The sequence below is a fragment of the Podarcis pityusensis genome (genome assembly GCF_964106645.2).
Source record: "Podarcis pityusensis genome assembly, chromosome: 10".
Taxonomy (NCBI): domain Eukaryota; kingdom Metazoa; phylum Chordata; class Lepidosauria; order Squamata; family Lacertidae; genus Podarcis; species Podarcis pityusensis.
In genome coordinates this window covers 52,656,292-52,663,169 of record NC_138035.1, presented here as the reverse complement: position 1 = coordinate 52,663,169, position 6,878 = coordinate 52,656,292, and the positions used below count along the sequence as shown (strand labels likewise).

Genomic DNA, 6,878 nt, shown 5'->3' with positions numbered 1-6,878 from the left:
TACAGTGAGTATGGGACCTGTTGGATTTAAGTCGGTTGAGTTTGTAAAATATATCCTTATTTATTTTCTTCTACGTATAGGTAGCTAATAAATGGTTGACTGAAAGTTCACATACTAGAAGTTTCATACTGAAGGAATCTCATCAGTGTTGCAGTGAATAAATTTTATAGGTATGTGTAGTTGTTTATAGCTAAAACATCAAGATGTAAGGCACTGAATGTGTGTGATTTCATCACTAGGCCATGCCAAACAAAAGCAGCAGCAACAAAAGCTTCTTCTGTTTTTAAGCTTTAAAAACAGGCAACCCAAAAACCCTGGCCCTTCTAAGGTGTTGATGGAATTTGCCATGTTGAGATCTCCATATCAGTTCACGAGTAATTTGCATTCAGAGAAAAACCTGCCTTAACCAGTCTGCAATTATTCTACGCCTCATGAATTCAAGTTGGTCCCTGTGCATTAATTTGTCTATAAATCTTGAGTCTTTGTCACTAAAATCTTGGCATATATCTTTGCAGCAAGTTTAATTATTTAAATGGTACCATAATTTTCAAGAGCATTATCTCTAACTCTACACCACCCCTCCCTACCACAATGGCTAATTACAGCATTTCTCACCCAGTGGCACAATTCACTTTTCCATGCCTGGAGAAAAAGATGTTGCCAGAGCACAAATGGTTGTCATGAGCCGTATGCATTAAGATATATATGGCTCTGCCCCCATTGTTCCTTGGGGCATTTTGTGTTATGATGATCTAAAACTCTAATAATATACAATATCTGTTGTGGATAATAGAAATCATGGCAGATGTAGTCCTATGGGTACCAGACTCGCAAGTGAACGAAATACAGTGGTACCTCGGGTTACATACGCTTCAGGTTACATACGCTTCAGGTTACAGACTGCTAACCCAGAAATAGTGCTTCAGGTTAAGAACTTTGCTTCAGGATGAGAACTGAAATCGGGCTCCGGCGGCGCGGCGGCAGCAGGAGGCCCCATTAGCTAAAGTGGTGCTTCAGGTTAAGAACAGTTTCAGGTTAAGTACGGACCTCCAGAACGAATTAAGTACTTAACCTGAGGTACCACTGTAATGAAATGACATCTTTCACAGTACTGGATGGTCATGTAGAACATACACTTCTATAGCATAACATGGCTAGGAACCAACCCATCACTCACATGCCCAAGGTAATTTTGACCCAACACCAGATCTGGTTCAAAGTAACCGGAAGCCTAAATGAAGCCTATTTTCATACAACATTTCCAACAGAGAAGTAGTTTCCCTTTTCCCTTGCTCTAAGAGGAATTATATTTTAAGCTGTTTTAAAACTGTTTGGATGGTCTACAAAATGTTTTTTAAAAGAAAATAATAAATGTCACCCTATTAGACGAAGTTCACAGTTTATATCACAATCTTCATTAATTCACGTACAAATATCTTCATAATTATTGCAGTCCACAATATATTACTCCTTATGGGCAGGCAAATATAATCCATGAGAAATGGCTTTTTGACAAAGACGGTAATTATGAGGCCGTTTAGCAAGCGTTAATGAAAACGATTACATCCTTTATACATGCTCACATTAATGGTAATCTTAAGGCTCCATCATTAGTAAATGCAAATTGCTCTCACAGATGTGGTTTGTGGGTGTTTTGGTGGGTATTTGAATAAAATAACATATTTTTATGAAGTCAGATTCCAAGATAAAAAGGGATTCCCTGGGAAAGAAAGAACTGTGGTAGGAGGCTCAGAAAAGTTTCACTTCCATCCAAGAGTACATTTATTATCGAGTTCTTTCTCTTCAAATCTGAAATGTGATTGTGACATTTTGTAAGAAATGGTCCTGCTTTTCATTTTAAGTGGGAGATGTGAGAAAGAATTTGCAGTGAACCAAACCTGTCAAAGAGATGCTTCCATGAACAAATAGGGTGACAATGGGCCATTTATACTTGTTTTTCCTTGTGAAGAAAATGCTGGGACAGAATATGAATAAATCAAGAAACACCTGCAACCTTATCATTCATTTCATTAGACGCTATGGCTACTTATATATAAAACAACTTTCTCTCCTGAAGTATTTTCCTATCAAAACTTGAAGGGGTTTTTCCCTCCTCCTGAGTTTAACTTTTCAATAAAGTCCATTACAGATTTTCACACTGAGGTTAAAGTAGAGATGGATAAATTTGTCATTTTCAGTTTCTCAGAGTTTCTCATTTTTCTACTCTTACATTCAACCCACTATATTTTTGCATCAGTTCATGATTTATTTATTTATTTTAAGCCTACCAATATATTTTAATGGGCATTTCTCTTACTATAATATCTTACGTAGCTTTGTGTACATTACATATTTTCCTAATATATGTAATTTTGGTACATATATTTTCATTTGGGAACTGTATCACAATATCCAGAGATGTGCATTTTTTTTTAAATAAAAAAATATTTTTTTCAGTTCACATTGTTTCAAGAAGTGTGAATTAGGTAGTTTTTCATTGAAATGTGAAATGAATCAAATGCAGAGGAGAGAAAAATCATGACGTATTTTAATGAATGCATTTTTCATCAGGGCTATTCTGACTTTGGGGTGTTTCTGTATAGGGTGCCTCTTTTTATATTTCCAGTAAGAATCATGATTTTGCTGGGCACTGGTATGCTTCTGTCTTCTTCTTGGTGCCCATGAAGGAGCTTGCAGATTTATTATTGTAACCGGTGCGAAGAGCTTAGAGACTTTGTTATCTTAAACAGTATATAAGGCTGCATACATGCCATACATTTAAAACACATGGCTTCATAAAAGAATTATGGAGCTACAATTTCCAGTACCCTTAACAAATTACAGTTTCTGAAATTATTTTGGGGGAAGAGATGTGCTATATGCAGTCTACGTAATAAAAGGTAAAGGGACCCCTGACCATTGGAGAGAGCCTATATATATCCCCATGCCAAAAAGGAATCTTGGAAAAATATGTCAATCCTCAGCCAGCTCCAGTCACTGCTTCCAGCTCTACTGCTCCCTTTCCTTAAAGGTAAAGGGACCCCTGACTGTTAGGTCCAGTTGCGGACGACTCTGGGGTTGCGGCGCTCATCTCGCTTTATTGGCCGAGGGAGCCGGCATACAGCTTCCGGGTCATGTGGCCAGCATGACTGTGCAGCTTCTGGCGAACCAGAGCAGCGCATGGAAACGCCGTATAACTTCCTGCCAGAGTGGTACCTATTTATCTACTTGCACTTTGACGTGCTTTCGAACTGCTAGGTTGGCAGGAGCAGGGACCGAGCAAGGGGAGCTCACTCCGTCGCAGGGATTCGAACCGCCTACCTTATGATCGGCAAGTCCTAGGCTCTGTGGTTTAACCCACAGTGCCACCCGCCTCCCGTCCACGTAATAAATAAATTGTGTTTTTAATATTTGATTGGGAGCCACCCAGAGTGGCTGGGGAAACCCAGCCAGATGGGCGGGGTATATAAATTATTATCATTATTAATAAAAACATAAAATATGTGACAAGATATTTTGCATGCATATGCACTGTCCACACTACATACCACTAATTTAATTATGGGTTTTATCCCGTGTTGGTCATTCTCAGAATAGGCCTGTTGAAATTAAGGGACATGACTAATTTAGGCCCATCAATTTTGTTGGGGCTACTCTGAGGAGAACGTAGTTCTGTGTTCTAATTTAAGTATCCATAGTAAGGTTTCCTTCCACACATATATGCTTAGATTAAAGGAAGAAGGTAACAGACTATCTCTGTAGCTATAGCAGTGCAGCCCAGCCCTTGTCTACTCAGAATTAGGCCCCAGTGAATTCAACTGCAACCTCAATCTTTCATCCAAATTCAATGGCATTTGTCTTTGATATCGTACCTCAGTTTTAATATAATTCCCTTATGATAAATAAAATAGAAAGGGAACATCAAAAATTGTACAACACTTATACATATGCATGGTTTAACCTTGATTTCTAGATTAGCCAAGAGCTTGCTCTGAATATCCTCTTGTGAAGTAAGAGAATTTTCATTATCACATGTCTATATACTATATAAAAAGGGAATTATTTCTCTCTTTCCCAGAGGCTGTGAGGGACTTACGGTTTTCTGGCAAAGAATCTCATGCAATAATTTGCAAATTACCATATTTTTCACTCTATAACACGCACCTGGCCATAACACGCACGTAGTTTTTAGAGGAGGAAAACAAGAAAAAAAATATTCTGAATCAAATGTTGTACTAAACTATTTAATAAACAACCGGTATATCAGAATCATATTACAACCATGTAAAGTGAACAGCAGTCAACAGTGGCATTAAGAACCATCATCACTGTCATTAACAAATGAAGAGAGAATTTTAGGTTCGAGTACTCTTCTAGTCTTCTGTGAACCCCAAGAACTCATCAGTGCCAGAGTCAGAATTTATGAAGTTCAGCTGCTCACAATCACTGGCATCACTTTCTTCGCTATCTTCATATAAAATGTCATCTTCTTTTGCATCCAAACCATTGCTAATGCCACATTTTTTGAATGACTGTGCAACGATTTCCTCCTTCACCGAGTGCCATGATGTTTTCACCCATTCACAAACTTGGGTGATAGTGGGCCTCTTCATTCGTCCAGTAGGTGTCAGATCATGATTACCAGCAGCCATCCATTTGTTCCACTCTTCTTGCATAAAGACCTTAAATGGCTTGTTGATGGAAACGTCAAGAGGTTGCAACTGGCTGGTAAGACCTCCAGGAATTACAGCTAGATGAGTCTTCGCTTCTTTAAAGCACTTTTTTGTAGTTTCGCTAATATGTGCTCTAAACTGGTCCAGTACTAATAAGGCAGGTTTTTTCAAAAGCCCTCCAGGACGTTTGGACCACACTTTTTCAACCCATACTCTCATTCCATTTTCGTCCATCCATCCTTTCTCATGAACATGTACAACAATTCCTCATGGAATCACTTCTTTTGGAAATGTTTTCCTTTGGAAAATTAACATGGGTGGCAATTTGGTGCCGTCTGCACAGCAAGACAACACAACCGTGTAACGGGTTTTCTCATGTCCGGAGGTTTTCACAGCAATAGTTTTGGCACCTTTCAGATCAACAGTCCTATTAGATGGCACATCAAAGGTTAGCGGGACCTCATCCATATTCCCAATCTGGCCAGTTTCAAATCCATTTCTCTTCCTAGCATCAATTACAAATTTATGAAAAGACAGAATCTTAGATTCATATTCTTCTGGCATTTTTTGTGCAATTCTAGTTTTCGTGTGCATAGCAAGGCCACATCGCTTCATAAATCTGTAGCACCATGATGGTGAGCCAGTAAAATCATGAATGCCTTTCTCTAAAGCAGTGTTTCCCAACCTTGGGTCTCCAGCTGTTTTTGGACTACAATTCCCATCATCCCTGACCATTGGTCTTGCTAGCTAGGGATGATAGGAGTTGTAGTCCAAAAACAGCTGGCAACTCAAGGGTGGGAAACACTGCTCTAAAGCAATGCGTTTGGCTTCATATATTATCATTTTTGTGGAGACTGTGAAGCCATTATTCTGGTGATGTGTGATCCATTCTTTCATGGCCACGTCCAACTGTGGCCACTTTGCAGCATGTCCACGAAAAGTGTGCTTACTTTTATCTGCTTTTTGCAGCTGATCCTCCTGTTTCCTCCAATCTCTTATCATTCTTTCTGTTGGAGGTGGCCCAAAATGTCTCTCTGCTGCTCTGTTTCCATGCTCCTTAGCATATTTTACTACCTCTAGTTTAAAAGGAATCTTATATGCTAGTCTTCTCTGCTTTATCATCCTTATCAGAAAGGGGGAGGTTTTCTGCAAGAAAATACAGTCTTCTGCAAAAAAATGATGAAGGAACTGTCAGTAATGTATAGTATCTCCAATACAGTGATGAAGGAAGGGGGGGGGGGGAGCTCACATTTCTCCTAGGCAAAGCGGCCAACTCCTATAGGCCTAGGTGCCTTCACCCCCCCCCATTAATATTTGAGGGAGTCATCCTCCCCCCATGCTGATGGGCATTGCCATTCATATAAGGTACCAGTGTGCATGCACTTTGTCTTGAGATCATTGCAGTCTGTGAGATGGGGCTTACCTGTACCTGCCCCCCCCCCCAATATTTTATTGAAGTTGGAAGAGGGAGGGAGGGAAGGAAGGAAGGAAGGAAGGAAGGAAGGAAGGAAGGAAGAGAGATGGAGAGCTCACACTTGTCCTAGGCAAAGCAGCCAACTCCCATGGGCCTAGGTGCCTTCACCCTCCCATTAAATATTTGAGGGAGTCATCCCCCACCCCCCATTGTGGTATGTGAGGTGGGGCTTACCTGGCTGCCCCCCAATATTGTTTGAAGTTGGAAGAGGGAGGGAGGGAGGGAAGGAAGAGAGAGGGGGAACTCACATTTGTGCAGCTGCCTTGCCTCGAATGGGAGCAAAAAGAGGAGGAGGAGACGCAGGGACACGAGCCTTGTAAGCCGCTTTGTTTGAATTTACCGGTGAGGTGCTGGGGGATGGACGGAAGGGGATGCCCTCTTTGTCCCTTCTTCCGGCTTATTGTAAAGAAAGCAGAGTAAGAGCCGCTTACATGTGTGTAAGGGAGAGCCATAGAGCAGGCAGACACTGAGAAAGAGAGGCAGACACGCTGCGCTCAGCTGTTGCCGGCTTCCCAGCGACGTAGGAGGAGAGGCTGCCGAAAAGCCAGCTCCTCCCGCCTGCTCCTCCCGCCTGCATTCGCTCCATAAAGCGCACACACATTTCCCTTTATCTTTTAGGGGGGGGGAAACTGAGTGTTATGGTCCGAAAAGTACGGTAGGTGATGAATAATTTAAAGTGTTTAGTTGTCATTTGCTTCCATTGGAAAATGGTATGGAACTTATTCCACAGC

General features: G+C 40.9%; 1 long non-coding RNA gene across 1 annotated transcript; it reads right to left on the bottom strand.

Annotated features, from left to right (window-relative positions):
* Nucleotides 1-4,228: 4,228 nt before the first annotated feature.
* LOC308457485 lies at nt 4,229-6,622 on the bottom strand. Its single transcript, XR_013976946.1, has 3 exons — nt 6,396-6,622; nt 5,477-5,839; nt 4,229-5,332 (listed from the first exon to the last, which is right to left on the bottom strand). It is a non-coding gene; the product is annotated as an uncharacterized lncRNA (long non-coding RNA).
* Between the last annotated feature and the right edge of the window lie 256 nt (nt 6,623-6,878).